Source organism: Mus musculus, chromosome 4 (assembly GCF_000001635.26).
Source record: "Mus musculus strain C57BL/6J chromosome 4, GRCm38.p6 C57BL/6J".
Taxonomy (NCBI): domain Eukaryota; kingdom Metazoa; phylum Chordata; class Mammalia; order Rodentia; family Muridae; genus Mus; species Mus musculus.
In genome coordinates this window covers 11,966,481-11,994,359 of record NC_000070.6, presented here as the reverse complement: position 1 = coordinate 11,994,359, position 27,879 = coordinate 11,966,481, and the positions used below count along the sequence as shown (strand labels likewise).

The following is a 27,879-nucleotide window of genomic DNA, read 5'->3' as shown; positions in this document are numbered from 1 at the left end:
AACTGATCAAACACCCCTCTGCAAACATTTGAGTGGGGTGGAAGGAGCCTGATTACTTGTTGTTCTGAAGCAAGCAAATGCACAAAGCGCATCTTTATTGAGCCAACTTGATGTGGCATCATTACTTCTCGGACAGTCACCTCCTTCTTGAGCATCAATTGTTGCCAAGGGTTCTTGATTCATCCAACCTTGTATTCACTCACAACAGCTTTACCAAGGTAATGTATCAGTGTAAGTCCTGTTTTCTATTCTACCTGACTCCATATCGATGCCCAGCTCACTCACTGTGCCAAACAACAAAATCTGAGACTCAAGCCCTGGCCTAAGAGTCTGAAGACTGGGGGTCCAGAGACTACTGGTCCACAAACTGTAGCCATGGCTCCTTTACTTGTCTCTGGCCTTGCACAGACAACGTTTGTCTCTTCTCCAGGCTCTTGAATGTCTCATGTCCAGTGCCTTGGAACATTCCAGACTTGACCTTGAAAGCAGCTGTTACTGTGGGTAAAACAGACAGAAATGATCAATGCGATTGCTCTCGTTCTCTCATGCAGCCATCAACAAACAGCTAGTGAGTCGTTTCTAAAAGGAATGCCCAGGGAGGTACACGCTTGAGAAGTCCTATATAATAAAAGTTTGAACCGAGACTATGCAGGCGGTTCTCAAGGGCTGCCTTCCTCCTTGCATGATCTTTTGGTGGAATCTGTGTCCTCATAGCACCCACGCTCACTGGCTTTAATCTTGCACATCTCTCTAGCAATTGCCTGGTGCTTCTTTGCTCATTCTAAATGTGTAACGAAGTAATCTGCGACTGCACTGCTCTCTCCCCTCCCTCTTGCTCCTCACCTTCACCATCTGCCCGCTTATTTGCGTTTCAACCTTTGTTTTCTGTACAGCTGGCACTGTGCTCAAGGGTGTGGCTACAGAAGATGAGGGGCACTGTCATTGTCCCAGTGCACATGGTCTTCAGGAATAAAACACAGCACAGAAAAGAGCTTAGTATGAGGAGAGCAGTTACTTGGCTTTGAATCTCGACTTTCTTATGGCCTTGAGGCAAATGACTTTACCTCTCTCCTCTGAACCAGTTTCCTTATCAGTGCAATAGGGTTCTTCATGATTTCTTCCCTCTACAGTTCTTACAAGGATAATGCTAGGTAAGAGGATAGTACATTGTCTAACAATGGGGTGGATTTCCTGTTATTATTGTAACACAAAGAGCTCAAGAAGGTGCTTTGGAACCCATGGGCACTGTTTTCAACTCAGGCCAGAGAGGGAAACAATGTTTGGAAAGGTTTCCTGCAACAGAAGAATGGCCTAAGATGAGACTTGAAGTTTAATTAGCAACTAGCTAAAAGGAAAGGGAGAGAGGAAGGTTATGCTAAAGGTACTTAGGGGAACTGTCCTGGGACAGCAGAAGCCTCAGAAGGACTTCACAGAACAGCGGAAGACTCAGACTGGCTTCCTTGGAAGGTCTCTCTGGAAGCAGATAGATGGCAAAGTGGAGGAGAAACCAGAAAATGGCGAAAGGGAGGTGTTGGCTTTGATGGCTTTATTTTTAGTCTCTCTCTGTATCTGTCTGTCTGTCTGCCACCCATGTGCATGTGTACATAATGAGGGTTATGTATGCTATAACATGTACTTGGAAGTAAGAGAACGAATCCATAGTTTGTTCTCTCCTCCTACCTTTACCAGAATTCTGGAGATCAAACTCAGGTCACCATGAGGTTGCTGGCATGGCAAGCAATCTTACCCACTGAGCTATCTCACTGGTCCTGTGACAGTTAATTTAGTGTGTCAATTGACTGGGCCAGCCAGTGAGCTGTCCAGATAATTGGACAACTCTGCAAGAATGTTTCCAAGTGGGGTTAACATGTGACTCCGTAGAGGTGAAGCAAGCTGTCCCCCACCCCAGTGCAGATGACTCTACTCCATCAGCTAGTTGGAGACCTGAATAGAACAAAAGGAATGAATAAGAAGAACTCTTTCCTTTTGCTTGATTGTCTCCAAATTGGGTGCAACTCTTCTGCCTGTTGACTCTGACTTAGTTCTGAGCTTATACTATCCATTCTCTTGGTACTCTGGCCTTTGGCTGCACCACTGAGTCTCCTGGGTCTGGAACAGCAGTCTCCAACATCAGAAGACATGAACACATTACCATTCTGTCTCCTTGTACTTCAGGATAACCCTCATGCACTGGAGTAAACTAATGCCGCCTCCTGTCTAGCTAAGTTGCCTTTCCAACAAGTATCTAGGCAGACCAGGAACTCCCTTGAGACCCTTCTAGTCCCTGCTTCTCCATGATCCACAATCCGTATCTTAGAACTACAGACCTTTTGAAATTTGCATTCAGCATCTGGTTTGACTTTCTTCTTTTTCTTAGTCCCCTCTTTACCACTATCACCATGCTAAAGACACCCCATCCCTCAGACATTTGTACCTCTTGCACCAACCATCTCCATTCTCTGCTGTGCCCTTCCCCATTCTCTCTCTGGCTGGATAAGTGCTAGCAAGCATTTGAAATCCATCTTAAGTGTCACTTCATCAACATGTCCATCCCCAAAGTTATACAGCCCCAGTTATGCTCCATTCTGTATGAAAGAGTGTTCTCCATTGTGGCAGGAATGAATCTTTTCATGGCACCTATTTCTATCACTAGATAGAAGGCTTCACAGTTTCAGCTTTGGACCCCAGGGATCTAGCAAATAAGAGGAATTCGGGCCCTGAGTGCTGGAATTCTGAATATAAGTAGGAACATGAAGGTGTGGTAAAAAGATGCAAGGCACAAAGGAAACAGATTGAAGCTGTACTACATCCCCCAAGGCAGACTTCTCTTTAGATGTTGTCCTACTTAGGGTTTTACTGATATGATAAAATATGATGACCAAATGCAATTTGGGGAAGGAACGTGTCTATTGTATCACAGTCCATCACTGAGAGAAGTCAGGGCAGGAACCTAGAAGCAGAAAGTAAATAAAGCAGAGGCCATGAAGGAATGGGCCTTGCTGAGGCCCACCTGTCCAGGGATGGTGTCACCCTTACTGGGCTACTCCTCAGCAATCTAACCAATGTCCCACAGATTTGCCTCAAAGTCAGTCTAATGGATACATTTTCTCAACTGAGGTTCCTTCTTCTCAGATGACCCTGGGTTGTATCAAGTCAACAAAAACTAAGCAGCAGAGATGTCTTGTTTAGTAAACATGTTGTCTTTCCTAGCAACCATATACACTGTGGCCTTGTTTTCATAAAATTTATTTTTGTAAAAGTTCTTATCAGTTTCTAACTGGGCTTTGTTGTGTGACTTTTCCTCGTGAGAGGTCTGCAATGTTCATTCATTCCAGATACGGTGCCAATGAGTGATCAAAGAAAGGATTTTACCAAGGTCTATGTTGACCCAGTCAGTTTATTGGGGTTATCCACAGGGGTAGGGGTGGCACACAAGCAGCCACAGCATTGAAAAGATCACCCCAGCATGGGTGATGACTCAGGAAAAGTGTATCCCTGAGAGCCCCCTGCCCAACATGCTGCAGCTGCACTGAAAAAAAGAGTCTTACAGGCCTCCACCCAGCCCTCACCCCACCCCAGCAATATCAACTTGGGAAGGAGTCTCACAAATCTTGTAACTTTCCAAGCCTTCCGCGTCCTCTGAGCCACTCCCCATTTCCTCCAGGAAGGGAAGTTTCAATCTGGAGGAAACAGTTACACTGAAAGGCCTGAAGAGCCTTGCGTGATTTCATACTGGAGAAAGTTCCAGAACATACGTATTCTGCCTGGTACTTCTAGGTTCATTGATTCCCATGATATCAGTATCCATTGATGGCATGGTTTAATGTGAAATTAACATTTTAAACAGGATAGAAGTTCAAGAGAATATTCTCTGCTCTTTTTTTTCAATGATGACTAAACACACACTCAGGGTTTTGAAAGTCAAGCTCTGTAGCTCATACAGTGTGAAAACCATAGAGTAGTTAGTCATGTTTTGTAATGAAGCTTGGCAAAATCTAATGCGAAGATTAAAAGGGAAAACAGATTTATTTTTGGCAGTTGACAGTTTAGGCCTGGTGAGTTTCTTATCCTGACTCCTATTAAGCAAGAGGAGAAAACACCTAAATATAGGATCTTAAGAATGAAACTCCAGAGGGGATAACAAAAGTTGGTTTCATTATGTTAAAAGCAATGCAAAGACCAGAAAAGAAAGTGCTTGACACCATTAGACCGTACAGGCAGTTGGCCTTGATGTTTTGCTGCTGAGCAACTGGGGAAATGAGTTATTTCCACTGTGGCCCAAAGCTGCAGGTTTCTCCTATGACTCATCCATTAAAAAGCTTGGTATGAGGAAGGGCTTTGAAGCCTTGTGGCCTCTCTCTGTTAACCCATCGGTGTAAAGCCAGGCTGGACTTCAGCAGGAGTTTTGTGGGTCAGTTTTATTGGGACACTCTGAGGTTTGAGGTCAAGTGATTTCATCCTTCATTTTAAAAAATACATAATTGCAATTTTGTATGTACACATGGATAGCCACAACACCTTCAGACCAATTCTTATTCTCCATTCTGCAGGCTAATGTAAACATGACCACCTTAACTTTGGGGAACAGTGAACACAGACTTTTCTTTTTCTCCTCTGAGTTAAATGAAGAGATATATGCAAACTGCCTAGCTCAATGCCTCACACATACTCCTTGTTCCCACAGTAGCAGCTAATGAAGGTGTGCTGTTATTAGCATTAATGATATGCGTTGGGTAGATAGCTGGCTAGAAGTCAGAGACCCAGTATGCAAAGTGGCTCAATGAGTCTTTATGCAAAGACTTGGCTTATGCCATTGTAAACCTGTGTTTACTCACCTATTACTTAATCTACTTTCACTTCCTTCCAACTTTCTAACTTCAGCCCTTTTAACCCCGTGAACGTAGTGATCAACACAGGGGGTGCTCATAGCTCCATGCCCCAGGCTTCTTCATTGCTCCTGACATTGTCTTCAGCCAGAGCAGGTCTTATGTCTGGCCTTCTGTGAAGCAAGAAGAGCTCTGAAATGGTTGGCTCTGTGTGGCTGCATAAATGCTTTGCAAAGCCACAACCCAAAAGATGTTTGCTGCAATGTTTTCCAAATCCAGGGACAGCCTGACTAAAAAGTCTTTTAGTAAAAGCTTGTTCTCAGATAAAACTCAAATTTGTCTGAGTCAGTAACAAGAGATACTATTTCATTTTCAGTGAGAAAGATGGCAACTTTGTCCCATAAACCCGATGGAATTTAATCATTTCAACTTGGGAATAGAAAACTTTTACTTGAAAAAATAAAACTGCCCACACTAGCTTTAGATAAGGGGCAGACGATGAGGACAGTATAATTTCTGCCCCTTGCATCTAGATGGCTTGTTCCCCTTCAAAGCCTTCGTCAGACATTTTGCTAAGTCTTCCCACAACTGTGGCACAGGCAGGTGGGGCAGCTCCCAGAATACAGCCATTGCTTAAAGAAGAAAGCTGGTCTCCAGAGGTCATGTGACTCTTGCTTGGGTCAAACTAACTTATTATCTTATGCACACCACCAGACATGTGACTCCCATGCTCTCTAGGCTCCCACACACCTCCCAATCCTTGGGATATATCTGAACAGCAGCGACTCTGCCTTCTCCATTAGTTGCCTTGGAAGCTAGCAAAATATTTTGGCATTTTCATGTGATAAAAGTAAAAGAAGTTTACAAAAAAAAAATTGCAACTTCTCAAGAAGGGCTGCTTGCTAAAGGGTGAGGGGAGGGAAGACTCTATCAAGAGATTCTATATAACCCTCATCAGCTGAGCACTTTCAAGGGGGTTGTTCCATGATAAGCATTCCACTATGAAAAAGGTCCCTGGAAAGGGTCATGCCCAAATAAAAAGCACTACCTCTCAGAACATTTCATGGAGACATTTATTTGATTAAACGAATGCTACAAGAGATGCAGGTCTGTGAATCAGAAAAAAGGGCATCTTTGGCTCATGGCATAGATTGTATTCAGTCCTCTCTGCTGTTAGGAAATGTGTCATATGTGTTTCTTGCTTGGGCTGGGGAAGAAAGGACCTCCTGTGGAGGGTTCTGACTAAGGTCTCTTGAGACATTGAGTAGGCTTACCTACCACAGTGACAAGGAAATACAGACAGACAATGTTTGCCTAGATAACCACAGGGGTCCCATCTCGAAGACCAGAAATATCTTTTCCTTCTCCCAGGATGCCGCCGCTGAGCATGCCCAGAATTTCCTTTTGCTTCCAGCAGGTGCTAAGTCCCCTCTCTCAATATATATATTTCCCAAAATAAAATCACTTTGTCATGTGCCAGTCTAAACACATAACCTGTACACACACACACACACACACACACACACACACACACACACCGAGAGAGAGAGAGAGAGAGAGAGAGAGAGAGCGCTACATTGAAATCAAACAGTTCTACTAGACCCCAGGAAATGTGGCAGGCAGTGAGGTCTGGAACCAACAAAATGAGGCTGAGCTTTGCCTAGGAAGGCACACACATATAAGGATACTCCTAGCAGGAGCAGGCCTAATAGAGCCCTAAAGATGTGGAGGAATGTGGCTCCAAAAGTTCTTATAAAGATCAGGGTCACTTCAGTCCAGCATAGAAGAAAGTCCTCAGTCTGGAGTTTTCCCCCTACTGTTTCTCTCAGTCCCACTGTGCAGTGTCTGGTTAACTAAAATCTACAAACATACAAAAGAGAAGCCTACAGACAAACAGTGAGTGATACATTGCTGTTAGAGTCCCAGACGAAACTAAAGGGAGCAATAACCTCCACTCAGCAAGCACTGCAGTTGCCAGGAGCAGCCCTGTGCGTGTCTCTGCAGCTCTGTCAGGCAGGTCTTTACTATTCCCATTTCATAACTGGGTAAGTTGGCTCAAATAGAGATGAGTAACTAAATGTGTGAGGAGAAAACCAGGCAGCAAACCTAGATCCCTGCCAAGCTCCGCTGACTCTAGGCACTCAAAGAAGGGGAGAGTCTTGGGAGAGAGAGAGAGAGAGAGAGAGAGAGAGAGAGAGAGAGAGAGAGAGAGAGAGAGAGAGAGAGGGAGAGGGAGAGGGAGAGAGAGAGAGAGAGGGAGAGAGAGAGAGAGAGCTGCAACTAGAGTTGAGCTCACCCCATTGTGTTCCAGCACACTCTGCAGTTTCTTACTGGTGGTCTCCCTGCCTAGCCTGTGAGACATTGGAAATCACAGAAGACAAACTTGCAGAGGAAGGAAATGAAAGGATTCCTAGGGAAGTTTGTACTAACACACACACACACACACACACACACACACACACACACACACACACACACACTGTACCTCTGGTGTCCTCCCCTCTGTTGACCATGAAGTAGAGGACAAGATCTCCTTGCAGGTCAACATCTACTGCAAGTGCTGCCCAGAATAGACTTGACTGCTCATCACTTCATCAAATTACAGTAGCCTATTCCAATCTCTGTCCATCACCTGCCTAGCCACACCTCGGCTCCACCCCACTCTCCTCTTTCTTCCTCTCCTGACCTCTCTGTGGATTAGCTCCCTGGGCTGGCTCAGTTTGTACTTCCCAAACAAGAATCCCATCTCCTCCCTAGCACTCTGCGAAGTCCCCTTTGGTTTCCTCCTCGGATCTTCGCAGGACATACTGTGCCTGCTGTCTTTCAGGTTGTTAAGAACGAATGTCAAATTCGGACGGCTGACACCAGGAGAGCAGCTGTCATGTCCTGGGTACACAGAGGACTCCTCCTAGCCTCTAAGGCTTGCACTCATTCCCAGTGCTACTGCCTGGGTTGGCACTCAGCTTCCTGAGTCTCACTTTTGTTATTTGCATGATAACTACAATAATGTCTTCCTCAAAGTGTTGGGAGAAGTTAAGGAGATAATGGTATACAACACTTAGCAGATGGCCATTATTGAAAAAGTCCTAGCTATTATTACTATCATTGTTATGATGTGACTTGTTACTCAGCACTGCCATGACACAGATCTTCCCTTGTTTTCTGCCCCCTACAACACCATTTATAGGCTTTTTTTTTTTTTTAACAAAATAGAGATTGCCTGGGTAACCTTTACAAGTAGGTGTGATCAACCTAGTTTGTGAGAAGACAAAGTCATAGATAGGTTATGTAATTTTCCAAGGTCGGAACATGTAGAAGAAAAGCAACTGGGATGAATGCATTCTCTCTGTTTCCCACAGTAAACAGCTGCAGGTGCTTCTAGACCACTTTCTTTGCTAGGGGCAGCACAGACATGGGCCAGAAAGTGGGAACAGGCAAATGTGACATATGCAGTTACACAGGCAATTACAAAAGAGTGGGGCAAAGTATTTAAGTAGATAGCCAGAGCCTTTGGGGGAAGGTCTGGGCATGATACTCCAGAGCCCATAACTTTTCTACTACCATAGAGCTGCTAAGTTTAAGCTAAACAAGCACTACTCCCTGGACACACTGAAGGACAGAGAGAGTGATGAGGATGGGGACAAGGGGACCGATCAAAGAGAACAGGTAATGGTAGACAGCCATATTAGGGACCATTTCATTCAGAAAAGGCTCATAGAGATGAAAGGAAAAGACATCTAAGATGTGGGACTAGCCTGGGCAAAGGTGTTTGGGCTAAAGGTCAAAGGCTTTGTGGTATAGAAGAGCATCAGTAAGCATGGGACCAGATCAGGAAGCCCCAAGAAAGTGATGCTGACGTCAAAAGGCAGCCATCAAAGGGGCAGATAAATATTACAGTTCTTCTGGGTGGCAGCATGAATGTGGAGGGTGGAGAGGAGAAAGACCAGAGGGTCTGTCTTAGCCTACCTCATCTGTGTGCATGTAGAGAGCACAGGTCAATACGGAGTGCCTTCCTCTAATTTGTGGTAAGGTCTCTTATCAAGCCTGGATCTTACCCTGCATTCCTTGTGCAGTTCACCTCTCTGTAGGAACATGCTGCATTGTGCTTCTGCTTATCTGCACCGTTAGCTGTGGAGGTGGGCACTTCTCAGAAGTCTAAACCAAAGGTGGGCACAAGTCCCTATGCCTCTAATTTACCTCTAATCTGACTGGCTTCTCCATTGTTTCCACACCCCTCTCCTCTAAGAAACCTAAGCATTACTCAAAGGTTACACATTAGTTACTTTTGCACTCTTATGACAAAATACCAGTGGCGGTTTGAATAGGAATGGCCCCCATAGGGTCTATATTTGTATACTTAGTCATCAAGGAACAGTACTGTGTGGGAAGGATTAGGAGGTGTGGCTTTGCTGGAGGAAGTGTGTCACTGTGTATGTGTGGGCTTTGAGATTTCAAAAACCCATTGAAAGGCCCAAATCTCTCTCTCACCTCTCCCCCTCCCTCTCCCTCTCCCTTTCCCTCCCCCTCCCTCTTCCCCCTCTCTCCCCCCACTCCCTCTCTCTCTGGTGCCAGTGGATCAGGATGTAGCTCTCAGCTACTGCTCTAGCACCATGTGTGCTGCCATGCTCCCACCACGCTCCCCACCATAATAAAAGAGTAACCCTCTGAAACTTTCATAAGGTTGCCTTCATGCAACTCTTCATGCACCATGCCTTCATGGTGTCTCTTCATAGTAATAGAATAGTTATGAAGACAAGACCCAATAGAAACAACCTGAGGAAAGATTAATTTTGGCTCATACTTTCAGGGTTTTTTTTTTAATTTACTTTATTGTTTGATGTGTGTTTACATGTGTATGCATGTGTATGTATGCATGTGTGTGCTTGTGGAAAACAAAGATCAACATGAAGTCCTTTCCTCTAATAATCTCTGTTTTTGATAATGTCTCTTATTAAGCCTGAATCTTACCAGTTTGGCTAGAATGACAAGCCAGCAAGTCCCAGGGATTCCTCACCGCAAGCTCTGGAGTTACTGATGTAAACAGCTACACCCGGTTTGTTATGAGTGTTGATGATCTGAATTCAGATTTGCTTACACAGCAAGCAGTCTACCCACTGAGCCATCTCTGGAGCCTGGTTTTGGTTTTGTTTTGTTTTGTTTTTTGAGTCAAGATTTTACCATGTAACCCTGGTTGGCCTGAAACTTGCTAAATGATCCAGGCTGGCCTAGAACTTGTGCTAATATCCTTGCTTCTGCCTCCCAAGTGCCAGGTTTACAGGCATGGACTACCATTGCCATTGTGACTCAATTTCGGGGGGTTTTAGTTTGTCACAGCAAGGAAGACATGGTAGAGCTTACAGCAGTGGAAACATGTGATAGAGGCCCTTTGCATCAAGGCAAAGCAAGGAGCAGAGCATGGGGCAGAAATTAGGGGCCAACCTACAACTTCCAAGTGACCTACTTCTCTTTGCTAGGACCAACCGTAGTTTCACAGCTTCTCAAAATGAGGCCACCAAGCTGGGGCACAAGCATTTAAAACATGAGTCCATGGGGACATTTCAGATTCAGATTATAACTGTACCCTAACATGTTTCATGCCCCTTGGTTCTTGCCACGGCTCATGCTTTTACGCACTATCTCCTTTGCAGAAGAGTTACAATTCTGCTATCATGTTCTTAGTTTTTCCACCTCAGAGCTTGTGGTAAACTATATACAAGGATTTCCAAGCTATTCTTGGAAAGTCAAAACGTAAATTAAATGCAGCATAGATTATTTTGGGCTTCCTATCTATGTTTTCGGATTGCTGTTGGGTACATTGTCCCCATCATATAGAATGCCTAAGGAATTTCTGACTGTGAGCAGCTGAGAAATTCTAGAACAGAATTTAGATTCCAGAAAAATGTTCCAAAGAAATCTGTGTTTGGTATTTTTCTGTTGCTCACCAATTTGTAGTAGTTTAACCATATATTACTAAAAGTTGTATTAAAAAGTACAACAAAGCCTTTATTTAACTAGAGTAGGGTCTCTAAACCCCCCACTTTCTGGTTAAAAACATAAGAAAACAGATTTTAACTAGTGCAGATCTTAGTAATGTAATTGGTTTTAAGTCAGAGAAACCCTGACTGAACTGATTTAAGCAATAATAATTGCTTCACATAACACCAAGCCTGGGGACTCAAGGTCTTAGGGTTTAGTGTTTCTGTGACAGACATCAAGGATACAAGTTGTTTATATCTTACTATGACTTCGTTGAAAGGTTGGTTTTTATCAACAGACACTTCCTAGGTTGCAAGAAGGGGCCACCAGCTAGGGATCACCTCTTCATGCAGCCTGTCTGAAGTGGCACATTTCTCAAGTCGTCCTATTTTGCTAAGGAAACCATTCCCAGAAGCACCCCACCCCATCCCCTGCTTTTTGTTCTCCGTTCATTTTTTCCTAGATTCATTTTCTCTCTCTCTCCCTTCCTCCCTCTCTCTCTCTCCCCCTCTGTCTTTTTCTCTCTCTATTTTTTAATAAAATTTCACCTTACTGGATAGGATCACAAGCATTAATTTTTCATTATTCTAGGATCCAAAGGTTTAAAAGAATGGCCTGAATTTATCTTGATTATGAAGGTGTAGTTTGGTTGGTACAGTTTGGGCAAATCACCAACATTCATTGGCTGTGATGTACCTTTTAACAGGAAAAGTGGACTGCTGAAAGCACTGTTGGCCACACTGCCTCCAAATTTAATTGCTTGGCTATTGGCCGTGATCACTTGGCTCCCTAAGAACTTGTAGAGGAAGGAATAGAACCTGCCACTAGGGCCAGGGAGGAGCTGCAACTCTTCTAAAGTCACATATCAAGTCTTATGATTCTCAAATGTAGCTCGGTACAGTGTGATACATAGTCTGAAAATGACCCTAAAAGTCCACCAAGGAAATGAGCAAATGGAACTAGAAACCTCTCAGCAGAAAAAACTACACCCAAGTCCAGGATCCCCTGCTGCAGGGAGATCACACCGTCCTACAGTCGCCAAGGCCTGCAGAAGTTAAACGTCCAGGTTTCCAGCAACATCTGTAAACAAGTGGGCCTCAAACCCAGGCTTTCTGGACTAAGATCCCTGAGTACACTCTGCTGCTAAGACAGCTGCTCCATTCTACTTTCTCTGGGGATGTAGACAAGAAGGGATCCCAGTCTTGTACTGGAATATGGACCCATGCTATGCATCCTGCAAAGCCACCTTGGTCTATTTGTGGGACCACAGGAAATAATAACCTATTCCCTTCCTGTGTGATCTTCCCAACATGGTTTTCATTTCCCCCAATAAAGTCTATTCTTTCACTAAGCCAGGATGAATTAACAGAATTTATTTCAAATCAGAGGCAAAGTGCTCTAAAGGACCCAATTTACCCACAGGACACACTGGCTTCTTTTATGTGGACAGAGAAACATTAACATTTAATCGTTCTCACGTATGCTAAACTGCAAACACAGCAATGAAGAAAAAACACCTATGAGACATTTTCAGGGGCTAGAGAGATGCCTTAGCAGTTAAGGGCACTGGCTGTTCTTGCAGAGGACCCTGGTTCAATTACCAGCACCCACATGATGGCTCACAACTGTCTGTAACTCCAGTTCCTGGCGAGCTTCTGTCCTCTGCAAGAATCATTCGTGCTAGTGGTACACACACAGGCAAAACAAGAAGATAAATAAATAAATAAATAAATAAATAAATACAAAATGTTTCACTCCTAGTTTGAATTATGCCTTATGGCATAAGCCTTAAGCTACCCAACTGAGCCCAGGTATGACCCACAGCAGAATCACCAAGCGGAGCTCAGAACTAACAGCTGATAGCCAAAATCAGGAGTTTCTCAGTGAACGCTGATTCAAATCACTCCATTTTATGTTGTTACACAACAGATGTGAAATCGATGGGACAAGTATCCGTAATGGAAGGATATGATAAAGCTGAAGGTCCTCTTTCAGTATTGTAGTTGTGTAACTTGATGAGAAGATTCCAATGCCAGCAGCAACATGTAATCCACATAAATCACAGTTGAAGTCATATGTTATGTGTCTCTGGGATTCTGTGTGTGACAGAATGGGTAAGAAGATGTGGTCTTCAACTGAACTTTCATATGAGCTATGACTGACTTTTGCACATGACCAGAGGGAACTATGATGGACTGTTGCAGGCCCTCCTCACATTGGTTCTTTGCCATGCAGTGTGCTGTTACCATCATGGTGGCTGAGTGCTTGAGATGCAAAGTGTGTGTGTTTCCTTCGCATGATTCTATCCCATCTTGAGGAAAAGCTATATGCAATTGTTGTTATGTATGGATTCTCTGTTGAAATCACTTGCAAACTCACAGGCAGCCATAAAAAAGTGCAGCTGCTATAATGCTAAAGAAAATTGCTTTCAGACTACTATCCAGCACAATGCAATTTCCATCAGCTAAGACAGAGGCCTTGTGAGTGAGAAGCAATCACAGAAATGCCCGCAGACCCATAAATCCTACTGCTGAGAGAATGGCAAAGAAATAACAGCAGCAGCATGAGGTCCTAGTGTTTTTGCCTGGTGTTGGTGGCAAATAACAGTTTTTCCATAAGGGCAATTCTTCAACATTAGAGAAGATGTGAGTGCGTGCGTGTGTGTGTGTGTGTGTGTGTGTGTGTGTGTGTGTGTGTGTAGTACATATACATAGGTACACAGAAATCTTAAGAAGACATCAGCTGTTCTCTTTTATAATCTTCTCCCTATTACTTTTGAGTTAGGGTCTATCTCTAAACCTGGAGGTCACAGTTTCTCATTGAACCAGAAGTCCCTAGCAATTCTCCCTCGGCCCTGCTGACAGACAGATTTTCAGGTATGTGTATGGCACCCAGCCTGTTACATGGGAGCTGGTATCCAAGCTCCAGCCTTCATGTTTGCATAGCAGGTACTCTTAACTACTGAGCTATCTTTCCAGCCCTAAGGACGTTTTAAGAAAATCACAGTTTATCTAAATCCTTCCTGAACGTTGGCGAAAGAGCACTTATGAATTGTGGAGATGATTCTACCTTGCTGTGGCTTCTGCTTACAGTTCCCAAGTCACATGTGTCACATGGAACACACACAACCCCTGGCTTTGGTTACAAACCTGGTATCCAACTGAAGTCACACAAAGAGGCCAGGCAAAGGCATTTTTGAGCATAGAATGTCACATCAGAGACAGCGTCCTTTCCAACTCCGCCTTTCCATGGCTCATGGCTCTGGCTTTGAAGCCCAGGAACATCAGGAAAGTAAAGACAGATTTCATCTCCATTTGTGGTACCCTTTCCCCCACTTCTGCTTGCAAGTCCCCTGAGGACTTCAAAGTCTTTCTCCTCTGGATGCCCAGAGCGGAGCCCGGAGGAGGGATGGAGGCCTGTTGGAAAGAACACTCTGCATTAGGTACAGAATGTCCTCTCTTATCTTGCTTTTTTTCTTTTTTCTTTCTTTTTAGCTTGAAGGACAGAGATAGGGAGGGGAGTTTTGTTCAAGGTGATGGCCTACACAACATTTTTAAAAAATCACATGACTTTAAAATAAAAATATTTGAAAGAAGGCCTCACTATGTAACTCAGACTGGCCTTGAACTTGTCTTGGCTTCCAAAGTGCTGGGCTTACAGACACAATCCCCAGCCTCCAGTGTTTAAAACCTTTTTTTTTCCCAAATGTTAAAATCCCATCTTTATAGTTTTATGGGGCAGTAGGATGAGAACTCAGCACAGAGATGGCTTGAGGTTTGAGATGTAGTTGTTGGTAGAGTGCTTGCCTTGCATGCATGAAGCCTTAGGTTCAGTCCTCACCACATTAAACAAGGTATGGTGCACATGTTTGTAATCCTAGCACTTAAGGAGGTGAAGTCAGAACATTGCAAGCTCAATGTTACTTTCCACTATACACCAAGTTTGAGGCCAGCCTGGGATACCTGACATGCTATCTGCAATAAATATTCTATCAAGTCAAAAAAGAAAAAAAAAAAGGAAAATGTTTGATCAACAATCATCCAAACAAATAAAAATGAGCACAAAGCAGACCATTGTGAGCAATATAAGACTGCTTACTTGTGCTAGAGGTGATTTTGAACAATATGTGACTGCTTACTTGTGTTAACATCTGCAAATGATCAAACTGTGTGTGATTCATGGAGTCCTGGGACCTGCTCTTCCTTAAGCCTCTTGGATGGCTTCATTGCTCAAAGTTGAGCCATGCTTGACCTGGGAGGAGGCCGAGGGCCTGAGACTCAGAGCTGAGGGAACTCAATGTTGACAGATTCGACAGCTCCCTTTACTTCTCCCATGCCTATCTGAGAGTGGGGAAAACAACTAGGGAGATTTTTATGGGCTAAGTTATGTCCATCCAAAAGATATATTTAAATCCTGATACCCAAGCTTATGAATGTGGCCTTCCTTGGAAGCAGGGTCTTTGCATGTATTGAACTTAAGATGAGATCATCAGGTGGGGCCCCAAGTCAGTCTGCCTGGTGTGCTTATCCCAGAAGAGACACTACAGCTGCATGAGGGAGAACATCATGCAAGACAGGCAGAGATGGAGGCACCGGAGCTTTAAACCAGAAGTTCTCAGTGGCTGACAGCTGGGAGAAGCTAGGAGGAGGCGAAGAATCCCCTGCCTCTTACCCAGGATTTAGAGGGACCACATGGCACTTCCATTTTAATATCTGGCTTCCAGAGCTGTGAGACAATACATTCCTCTTTTAAGCCACACTGTGCTACATTGTTAGGCAGCCCAAAGGGATGAATCAAGGGGGTTGAGGCAAACAGCCCACTTTCCCACAGCTGGTGATGGCCTAAGAAGCAGGAGAATGTGCCCCAAAAATTCCCTTTCCAGAGTCCTGTCTGTCCTGTCTGTCTGTCTGTCCTGAGCGTCACTGTTCTGAGGCTTACCCATAAACTGTCTGGGTTTTCTCACAGTTTTTTGGTTACTATTCTGGAGTCTACAATGCTTTCCTTCAAGTGGATTTTTCTAATCTCTTTCCATCATTTAAAAGAAATTGAGTGAGCCCTCAGGGCCAAGCCAAACTACCCTGAGCAGCCTGCCATTCTGGGAGGACCTCCACTCTTTTGATGCCCCTTTTCCATCTCCATCAGACTCCTGAACCATACAGATAAGCTTCCCTCTGCCACCCATCTTCTCTGCTCTTTGAGCCCTCTGGGCCAAGCTGAGCTGCCCTGAGCAGACTACCATCCCAGTAGGACCTCCATTCTCCTGCAACCTCTATGCCCGCCTTCATCAGACCTGAGCCTCCTGAACCATATAGAATTGCAGGTTCAGAACCATATAGCCCAAGGATATCCATCAGAGACCTGCCACATCGGGGCCATCAAGGTTTCCCCCCCTCCGATGGACTACAACAAGAACATCCAGGAACCAAAACCATCCAGATGGCTAAAAGAATACAATCAACAAGAGCCAGGACAATATGATACCTCCAAACCCCACTACAGCAAGCAAAGAAAATGTGAAAGCTAAAAAATTTCTGACACAAAACGTCCAGGAAATCTGGAATACCATGAAAAGACCTAACCTAGGAATAATAGGAATAGAAGAAGGTGAAGAGTCCCAGCTCTAAGGCCCAGAAAACATTCTCAACAAAATCATAGAAGAAAACTTTCCCAACCTAAAAAAGAGATGCCTATAAACATACAAGAAGCTTATAGAACACTAACTAGACTGGACCAGAAAAGAAAACCCTCCTGGCATATGATAATTTAAAACACAAAATCTACAGATCAAAGAAAATATTATAAGTGGCAAGGGAAAAGGCCAGACAGGAGCATGTTGTTCTTTGAGAGGCTCCACCAAGCAGCTGACTCAGACAGATGAAGACACCCACAGCCAAACAATGGATGGAGCTTGGGAAAGAAAAGGAGGAAGGATTGCAGGCCTGGAAGGGGATAGGAACTCTGCAGGAAGACCAACAGAGTCAACTAACCTGGACCCTTGGGGCTCTCAGAGACTGAAGCACCAACCAAAGTACATTCAGGGGCTGGACTTAGGCCTCTCCACACATCTGTAGCAGAAGTGCAGCTTGGGCTTCATGTGGGTCCTGCACAATTGGAACAGGGTTATCCCAAAAGCTGTTGCCGTTACATGAGATATATTCTACTAGCTAGGCTGCCTTTTCTGGCCTCAGTGGGAGAGTTTGCACCTAGCCTCAATGAGACTTGAAGTGTTGGGGGTGGGGATGGGAGTGGGGAGTACCCAGGGGGCCCCCTACTAGAGGAGAGGGGATGGGGGAAGGATTGTGGGATGGGGTGACTGGGAGAAGGGTAGTGAGTAGGACATAGAGTGAATAAGCAAAAAGCTAAATTAAATTATGAAAATTGAGCCATATGGTTGCATCTAAATTCACCAACATCTCATGGTTGCTTCTTTTGTTTTTCTCTCGATATTTCCTTACCTTTTCCTTTCAATTGAAAGTTTCTGACTTCGTGGCATTTCCCATCCAAAATATTTCAATTGGATGTCTCCAAAGAACAGACACATGCATTCCCCTTCATAATGAATGGTCAAGGAATTCAAGCCAATACAAAACTACTGTGTAATAAAATGACTATGCTCTGATTTCCCGTTGTCCTCTAATTGTCCTCATTAGACAATTTCTTTCTTCCTTCTTCCTCTTACCCTGTTTTCTCCCTTCCTTAATGAATGGATGCAGGCCCCAGTCACCGGCCTATCATGTCTCTTTGATATCTTTTAATTTGGAGCTTCCCAACATCTCACTTTTGTCTTTTTATTCCTTTGACTTTCACAACATACAGATTGAAGGGGTCTGAGCAACCTGTTCTAGGAAGTGTCCCGAACAGTGACTTTGTCTACTTGTTTTGTGATTCAGGTTAGATCTAAAGACATTCTTTGGTTGGAAATGGACTCCTTCTTTACTGGGCATTCCCACTGCATCTCAGCATCAAGTACCTTCTAGTCCACAGCATTAAGGATAGCAGAGTTTTGTTAGGCAGGTATCTGCAGGATCTTCCAGTATAAATAAAGGTGCCTTCTCAGGATATTGAGTCATCTGCATACTGGAGGGAGCTCCTTTTTCCAATGCCTCAATATGATCTGGATATAAAAGCAAATATTCACACAACACACCATTCCACAGCTGAAATGCAATACCTGACATGCTCAGCTTGAGTCTCATGTGTTTACAACGGTGAAGGTGAGGTTAAGGTTAAAACTAGCCTTCCTCCTTTACAAACCACTAGCCAGCCTCCAGCAATCTAAAGGCATGCTCACAGCTTTACCAACATCATCCAGGTTTGGGGCTCATCTAAGCCTTCTAACCTTTATTAAAATTTGCATTGCTGCACTAACCTAGTTTCAATCCCCTGTGCCCCTGTGCCCCCAAACTACACTGAAACATAAGAAGGCATACTAAAAGTTAAACATATTAAAGAGCCATACCATAGGAAGGCAGCCCCAAGGCTTAAAGCACAAAATGACTTTAGGCAAATCAAAGTCTGCTTCTCAGCATGCCAAGGCTGCAGTGCCATGGATAACACAGAGCTTATTCTATTACACTTCAGCAGGGGGGTGGTTTCATTGCTGGCCACCACAGAGAACATGAACTTGAGAAAGCAGGACAAAAATAGATCCTCACAGCCATGACAATAATTTCTGAGAGGTCAAAATACTCTCTGCTTTAGCTGGAAGTTATTGCTTCGGTACTCAGTGGACCACAAACACATCCGGAAAGTCTCTGGGGGAATATTAAACCTGGGTCTCAGGGTGCAGAAGGCACCAGACCAAGCCTCATGGCATCCCAGAGCCATAAGAGGCTAGGATCACTGGAGGATTCCTGTGAAGCTCACTCTGTAGGGCTCTTCCCCACCAGGCTGCAGGTCCCACGGGAGCAGGGTCATTGTCCTCTTTTATCTTTAGTGTCCAGAATAATGTCAAGCACACAGCAGGTGTCCAACAATTATAGGTTGGATGAATTAATGACAAAAAGTCATGTTCTTTCAGGTTTAGTTCAACTCAGCTTTACACAGGCTTCCCAAAGGAGAGCTGTAACATTTTTGACTCCCCTGCCTCCTTTTAATTATAAAATATGTTTCTCTAGCGTGTAGGAAAGGGAGTAAAGAGGGCCTCTTAGTTCCTCTCCCCTCCAACAGCCCAGCTGGTCACTTCAGGGCAAACAAGTGTAGAGACTCAGCTCTGTGTGCCAGATCAGGTTATTACTGCCCCTCCTGAGGCCACAGATGGTTCTACCGGCATTCTTTCTTTACTTTAACACAACAGGAACCAGGAAAACTCACTCATCCTCACTGCTGAGTAACCTCCTTCTGAAAGTTTCATTGCTAAAGGTCACGGGGAGAGAGAGATCTGAGCACAGTGAATCGGCTATGTCGTTTGCATAACTACTTAGTATTTCTCTACTTTGTTTAGATCGATTGCTAGAAATTTTGGTTCATTTTATTAAATAAATAATAGTTAAATCAAAAGAAATAATATGCCCTAGAAATTTTAGTATACTTTTTGTTTGTGTATAAACATTTTAGTGCCAAGGGGCTCCGGAAAAACCAATTAGCCTTCAATCAAGACCCTCCAGATACATGTATGGGGGCCAACAAACAACAGAAAATGGCACAGGAAAATGGCATTCTTTCCAGAAAACAGCAATATTAGAAATTAAAACTTAAGAGTAGCAGTCTGCAGTCACTGCGTACATATTCCATATGGGTCTACAAAGGCCCCTGAAGGGCTATTGAGCTTTGTTGTGGAGTATAGGAAGCAGGCTTCGCCTAGGCTGTGCTTTCACGGTATAATGAGGTGGGACAAGAACTTGAATGAAGCATGTCTGACCTCAGAGCCCTCTTGCTCAAGTCTCCACAGGGACTGAATCCAAGTGCAGGGTAGAAATAAAACCTGTTATTTACAATTGTTGTCTGGCAAGTCTTCAAGGAAATCTTTGATGGTGTCTGAAAGCGCTTGTGTTTGGAGGCACTCAGGACAGATAAGTTCCTGTTAGGTCACTGGCCTCAGAGTTCAGGCACAGGAATGCTACACTGTTCTAAGCATCTTTTGATATTATTGACTCTTTCAATAGTCTTTGTGTTTCCCCTTCAATCCCTCATCAAACATGACACATTCACTGAAATCATGGATGCAGTTCAGTTCTAGAGCAGTCCATGCTTGACTGTATGGAAGGCTTTGCTGCAGCAAAAGAGTTGAATAAGGGACACTGGGCACAGACAGCCGTCAGCATGGCCCAGCCACGGATTCTGATACTGATGACTTGCTTAGACACGCAGATCCAATGGCTCATTCTCTCCCCCTTCCCCTTGCGAAAAATCTGGGAGCAGGGGCAGATACTATACACAAAGGTTCTGCTTAAGTCTAAAATACAGAAGTAAGTGGAAGGCATATATTCCTCGGATTTTATTTAATGGTGTAAGATTGGAATGGGGAGACTTCCCATATCCATTTCTATGTTGACAACTGCTTTCCGCAGTTCCCATTCTCTACTTCTGCAGGACTTTTCTTCTCCACTAATACTCACCAGACAAATAAAAAAAAATACATTTAAAACTAGCTGTAAACAAGTATATATCTCTTTTCCTTTCTTGCAAATTAATTTTCCCTTAATGCAGATGTGATTAGGCCAATAAGCAGGTGTTCCTTTCCAAACAAGTGCATCTCTCTTCCGTCTCCAGCTCAGGTGGAACCATTAACAAGGCTCTAATCTTTGGATTTGAAGGACCAATCAATAATAATAATGAAAAAATACCCCCTATAAGTGCATTGGAATGAGTCTGTCAAGTTTCATTTTGTAATTAGAGAAGCTAGTCACAAATGTTATTATCATAACTTTAGAAGAAGGAAAAAAAACACAATAGAAAACTTATGGAATGAACATAACTGTAGCTAAATAAGTTTTAAAATCAGTTACCTTATGGAACTTTGGGGTTTTAGAATCATTGTTCACCATTTTAAAAAAGCATTCTGTCACAAGTTTGTGGAAATTCTATTGTTGACCTGAAACTCAATGGAGGGATGGATGCAGGGAACGGTCTTGCTGATGTCTCTCCTTCCCCTGTCATGGAGAAACAATCTTTCTTCTTTCTTGAACATTTTGTGAATAACTTTTGTTATAGCACATTGTTACATAACTATTCCTGTCAAGCTTATCCAACAGCTACACCACAAGCTTCTTTTTTTTTTTTTTTTTCTGAATTTATTTAGAGTGAGTGCCTGCACGCACCCATGCACCGTGGTGATAATCCGAGAACAAACTGTAGGAGTCTTTCTCACATTCCATCCTGTGGGTCCCAGGGATCAAGCTCAAATCCTTAGGCTTGGTGGCCAGTGATTTTACCTGCAGAGCCATCTCCACAGCCACCCAGATGACACCAATTGTGTGAATCTTTCTCCCTTTTCAGAACATGAGGCCCAGAATACATAAAGAGTTCTAAAATTATTTATCAAATATACTTGCATAGTCAGATGTAAAGAAAAGATTCTTTCCCTATACCAAACTGATCACCGTTTGCCACCTGGCACGCCACAGCAGACCACAGACGTCCTAGAGATGAACAGTAAGCTACAAATATATCCAAGCTCCACAAGCACACAGTCATGGCTTTGTGGCTTTAAACTGAAGTCGAAGTAAGTAGAAAACACCTTGTCCTGAAGAACAACCTCAGCTAAGAGACTGGCTTGGAGCTGTGTTTCAACATTGTTAATGGTTCTGATTTATATGTGTTCCAGTGAGAATGGAATTTGCAGACACAGTATAGAGTAGGAACCATCAAAAGGTAGGGTGACAGCCAGCAGCAAATGAAACACTCTGTGCTCATTAATCCTGGTCATTTTTTGATGAATCATGGATTTGTGGTCTGAAAACTGAACACTGAGCCCAGAAGTTCCCTGAAACCAGGAAAACAACATTTTCTAATTTATTTTTCTGACAAAAATCTGGCTGCCATTCAGCAATGCAGAAGAAATACATTCCACAAAAATACTTACTTATGGGATTCTCAGTACACTGACAACTTCCTCTCATAAGGGGTAGCACCATTAAAATCTTTTAATTCCTTGCACATTATCTATCACATTAAAAGTGTTGGGAACTAAAATTATAATCAATTGTTTCTAACGAAGAGAACAACATATTGTGTTTTGTTTGTTACTTTAACTCCTTAGTAGCATGTTGAAAGGTTTAATTCTGGCTTAGAGGTAAGGTTTGCATTCACTTTGACATTAAAGTTGTGAGGTACACTGTTTTATGGGTGAAATTATGGCAGCTCTGGCGATTGGAAGGGGTATTGGAAGAAGACTGAACCAGGTCATCCCATTTGCTGATGTTCATTCTCCTAGTCTGTAAGATAAAGGAACTGGAAGCAGCAGTGGGGGCCAAACTCAAGCATGTTTAAATCCAGTGCGCGTATGAAGGCAACATGGCACAAGATGTCCCTCAGTAATCCTTCACGAATGTTAGTGGCCCCCACGAAGGCCCTAGATGGTCTTTGGGGCCAGAATCCACATCTTTATGGAATCCCTCCCAGAGTTTTACCAAGGTTGGTTTCTGCAATGAACAGACTATCGCCCTGATGGTTATATGTCACTTCTAAGATTGCAGGTCCACGCTGAGCCTTCTGTTTGGGTCTTTTTCTTAGATCACTCGCTCTGGGGGAAGCCAGCAGCCGTGCTGTACACAGCTCAATAGAGACGCCAATAGATAAGGAACAGAAATGTTCTGCCCAGACCCATGTAAGTAAGCTCGATGGATATTCTCCAGTCCCAGTGGAGACTTCATACATTTTTGTCTTTTGATGTTTGAAAAGAAAAGCTTTTCTTAAAAGTCGGGACAAAGGCTTCCTGCCCGGTTACGTTCACTGAACACAATAATAAGGAGAAGCTGGTGACTGCTCAGGTACTTCTTGGAAAATGACTGCTTATCTGCAGGCCCCAGGCTACCTCATAGAGATGCTTCTTGACTTGCAGTTCAATTACAGCCCAGCAAATCCAGTGAGTGCCAAGCAACTGCCTTCCCACGAGCCAGGAGACCTCTGCCCCCACTTTATCTTTCTCTTCCATCACTGCATTGCCTTTTGAAATCTGATGAGAACAGATTCAGTTTTCAAACATGAAATGAGAAAACACAAAAGAACCCAGAATAGCCTGGGTGAGATAAGCCATGGTCTCTGTTCTTGTTTCTGTCCAGAACAGGATTTGTTAATCTCACTGTATCACTTTCTGGTGGTTTGAATAGAAATGATCCTCAGAGGCTCATCTATTTGCACTCTTGGTCTCCAGTTGTACAGCTTGGAAAGAACACATCTAGCCCAGTATCTCTCTGTGCCTATCTATTGCCCATGGATCAGGACGTTTAGCTCTTGACTAAGGAAGAAATTGGTACCAGGGAGTGGTGCATTGCTGTGCCAGGGCTCAACATGCTATTTGTTGAAGAAACAGAAAAACACTGGGACATTATACAAGAAAAGTCATTGAATATTTTAAGCAGGGCTTAACTGGGCCATCCTACTAGTTGCTTGGAAGTAGTACTAAGAGCAACATGGGCCCAGCTCAAGAGGTTTCAAAGGAGAAGAATATTAGTTAAGTGGCCTAGAGACCATTCTTGTGATATTTTCATAAAGGATATGGCAGCTTTTTGCCTTTACCCAAAAATCTATGCCAGAGGTTAAATTGAAGAGTTTTGGATTAACAGTTATTAGCAGAGGAGATTTCGAATGGCAGCCTATTACTGACTGTGTCACATGGTTATTAGTAATCACTCTTGTGCAGATCTACAACAAAAAGGAGCAAGTGGGCCAAGTCGAAAAAGAACAGCAGGAAAGGTGATGTTGAAGCCAAGTCTTGTGCTCATGAAGATCAAATGTTTAAAGGAAAGCCTGACACTAAGTGCAATAAGGAGCAGTGACCTCAGGGCAAGACTCCACCCAGCTAGGCTCCCCACTTACAAAGGGGCATTAAAAGAAAGCTTAGATAGAAAAGAAGATCACCAAGAACTGAAAACGTAATAAAATTAGGGGCACTGGTTCTAGCCCTAGCCCTAGTGACTAAGACACATTTCAAGTAGCAAGCAGAAAACCATGGCACTTCAGCCAGTTGGTTCTGGAGTACGAGTCCAGGATTCAGGGTAAAGGGGTTGCTGAATCTTCATCTGAGGTTAAGGAAAGCCAAACGGGCCAGGAAGTTGGCAAGGCAGTCCCTGCATGAGGTACAGAGGGGCCACTGTGGGAAGCTGTGAAGGTGAAGCCTTAATTGTGAAGACCCCAAGATGCTGGAAATGCCAGTGTTGTGGGATAACTGTCAAGAAGAGCTGCTAACAGGGTGTGGAACCAGACCCAAAGAGAGAAGTGTTTCAGTCAACAAAGCTGAAGGGAGCTGTAGATCTGAAGAGACTTTGACATGGAGACACCGAATTTGGAGTTTTCCCTGCTAGGTTTTATTTAAGTCTTGCTTTGGTCCAGTATTTCCTCACTATGTGCCCTTTCCTCCCTTTGGAATGGTAATGTATATTCTGTGCCATTGTATGTTAGAAGTATGTGATCTGCTTTTTTTATTATTATTTCTTTTATACAGGGTTACAGTTAAGAGATTGTCTTAAGTTACAGAAGAAATTTTAGACTTTTAAACAGTGTTGATACTTAGACTCTGGGGTCCTCTGAAGTTGGACTAAATGCATCTTGCATTATGATATGGCTACAAGCCTATGGGGTGCAGGAAGTGGGATGTGGTACTTTGAATGAGAAGGGCCCCCCATAGGCTCATGTATTTACATGCTTAGTCTCCAGTTAGTGAACTGCTTTGAAGGAATAGGAGGTATGCTGACCTTGTTAAAGGAGGTGTGCACACTGGGGTGGGCTTTGAGGTTACAGAAACCCAAGTCAGGCCCACCCAGTCTCTGTACCTGCTGCCTGGGATCAGGATGTAGTTTCTCCAGCATCATGCCTGCCTGTATGCCACGACGCAATGGACTAACCCTCTGAAACTGTAAGCAAGCCCCCAATCAAATACTTTCTTTTATGTAAGCTGCTTTAGTCATGGTGTCTCTTCAGAGCAATAGAACAGTGATTAAGACATACTCCAAGTACCATTAATTTTAAGACTCACCTTAACACCAAGAAAGCAAGCATTGATTGATTAGTTACTAGTTACTAGTTACTTGCTGATTTCCCAGAAGACCTGTAGAGAATCAGGAGGAATATGGAGAACCAGCCTCTCTTCCTTCTAACTGATTTTGGCCAAAGGCAAACAGTAACCATCAGGCTGACATGTTACACTCCTATGTAGGTTTATTTTAAGCTTCTTGGCTGGGACCTCTGAGGCTACTGGATCATATGCTGTGTGCCAAGAGAACAACTTAAATGTTACTGGTCACTTATCTCTGTGTTAGTATCTCAAAGGTACTTGTGTAGGATAGACATAGTTAATTTTTCAAAGACCCTGCTTTCTCTCTGCCTGTTCTGTCTCTATGATAATCCTAGGTTGTTTTCATGTTACTTCTCAATATCTTTCAAGGTTGAAATACCAACAGGTATTCTGGTGGCTCAAACAATCAAGTTACAGCAGAAACCCCACAGATCTGTCCTGGCCCTGGCCACATAATAACAGCACTACTGAAGTAAGTCCAGTTGGGTGGATTCCACCCAGAAAGAGAGGAAGGCCAAGCCAGAAGAGAGTCAAGGCAGAGAACTTCATCCAGGACACAGGAGTTGGAATCGCTGTGGGCTGGCATTTCACAATATGCATGTCACTCAGTCATGTAACTAGAGAATAGAACTTACACCTCTGAGACTATTTCAAAGTCATCACTCTGAGGAGGCTTTATCCCAATTCCAGAAATATCTTGGCATTCAATCTTGGTGACAAATTATTTTGACTATATTTAGTCGTGGCAAGTTACTTTTTTTTTTCTTTCTGAGAATCAGCATTATTTTCAAATATAGACAGGTCATCCAAAAGCCAGAATAAGATGGGGAAATCAATACTATCCAGGTAGAAAACTAAAAGGTTGAACATAGTAAAATAAGTTGGAAATTCTCATGCAGATACAAAAATCAGTTTGAAAAGAGAACTTTATGCGACGCGGATAGCACTGTGTTATGAGCAAGTTTGACTACTGTGATAGCCTTCAAGGTCATCTGCTGTTGAGGCATGAATTTTGGAATCTCATTATTTACAATTCTTATGTAAAGAAGTCAGCAGTCAGGCGTTTCTAGGTTCTTGGTCTCTTAATCCAGAGAACTGAAAATAAGGCCTCACGCAGATTTGCAAAAAAATCACACAATAACTTAATTGAAATGAAGCAATAACAGACTAGAAAAAGATATAGGTTGACAGTAGGCTACACGAAGAGTACTGAGGGATGAAATTATTGTTCGGGATTTCCTTTCCGAGAGTTCAAGAAAATTTGGTTGATAAGGGTTGTAATATGAGAGCTTTTCTTTTTCCTGGTAGATTAGGGCCTGCATTCACTGTTTTCATCTGTGCAGGTTCCTGTCTGTAGTGCACCTGACATTAATTAGACACACAGTCAACTATGCATAGGCAAAGTCCGGGAATATGGCATTCTCCCTAAAACGCTGAGGATACACTCTTGCCTTACTGTGTACACACCAAACTAAACCCTTGCATCAGATATATTGGGACTGTCTCTAAGTAGAAATGGCTAATCTTGATTGTTGTTAGGAGAGGATAAATGTATCTCTTCTCCAAGAGGGGAAGGCAGGGGACTGATGGGGATCTTGGCTTGTTTGTTCTTGGTTGGGGAAAGGTACCTATATTTTCCCCCTCACCAATCATCTCTGCCCGTAAGCCTCTTCTGGGGATGAGCAAATTCTCCAGTTTAGAAATAGAGGCAGCTTGAAAGATTTGGGGAATTATGAATTGCAGGTTTGGTTATATAAGGTTTTTCCTTTATTACATAAAAATTTAAATACTTCAGGATTAATAAAATTTCACAGTAAACTTGGGAGTTCATCTATCTAGTCCAAATTACTTTGTAAACTTTATTAGTTAATAAGGTGTAGAATAAATCAACGTAAACTCATTAACACTGGGCAGAAGCATAGCTTCTCCCAAGAAAGTTTCATGTCATGAAGATGGCATCTATGTGGATGTAGGTAAGTGAAGAAGGCACTGTCCCATAAAGAGACAACCGCAGATGGCAGCAAGAACCCTTAGTGTGTTGTTTAGCACATCTTAAGCCTAACCTCACCCCACAGATAGGCAAACTGAGTCTCATGGGAGGAAGATGGATTTTTGTCACTGGGAATAACTTGAAAGGCTCTTCTGACTCCAAGTTCAGTGCTCTTCCCACTTTCACTGGCTGCATTTTAAAATTCATAACTCTGAATGAGTCAGGGACCAAGGAGGGAATGCTGATTTCAAAGTCCTTCCAAGAACAAGAGCACTCGTGTTATTCTTATCTACAAAGATAAGAATTCCTTCATCAAACTTCCTTTTGCTTTTGTTTACAGCTTCCTAGCCCGGAGACATAAAAATAATTGACTATCAATCCGACCTAATAACCCTAAAATCAGCAACTTGATCTTGAATGAATGAAGCGAGACACCGCCGAGACGCTCTGCCACGCCTCAATTGTGTTGTTCCCGCGGTCTACCTGGGGCAGCCCAGTGCAGAGGAGGCTTGGCTCTCAGGCCAGCCCAGAGCAGCACGCGGGGCCCAGCAGAAGTGCCAGGCATTCGCGAAAGCCCGCCCGCCAGGAAGCAACTGGCTACCAAAGCGCCACGCGCTCAGGGATGCTGGATCCCGCCCAGGCGCTTCCCCATCTGGGAGTCCAAACGCAACCCAACCAAGGCTGTCCACCTCGCGGCACGCGCAAACCCACCTTCACCAGCAACAGGGCGTGGTCACGGGGCGCGCGCACGCGTGGAACCAATAGGCTAGCCGCGCCAAATGGAAGGGATTGTCTGACCTCCGTGACGTCACAAAACTGGCGGGGAGCGCGCCCTCTTCCGCCCCCCGCCCCTCTGGCCCTCCGGGTCCCGCCCACCCGCCATTGCGCAGCCAATCAGAAGGCGAAGAGCTCAA

The 27,879-nt window shown here is 43.7% G+C and overlaps 1 long non-coding RNA gene across 1 annotated transcript; it reads right to left on the bottom strand.

The window, feature by feature from the left end:
- Positions 1-64: 64 nt before the first annotated feature.
- 1700123M08Rik (RIKEN cDNA 1700123M08 gene) lies at positions 65-27,786 on the bottom strand. Its single transcript, NR_040577.1, has 5 exons — positions 27,677-27,786; positions 17,773-17,916; positions 16,790-16,903; positions 13,952-14,218; positions 65-495 (listed from the first exon to the last, which is right to left on the bottom strand). It is a non-coding gene; the product is annotated as an RIKEN cDNA 1700123M08 gene (long non-coding RNA).
- Between the last annotated feature and the right edge of the window lie 93 nt (positions 27,787-27,879).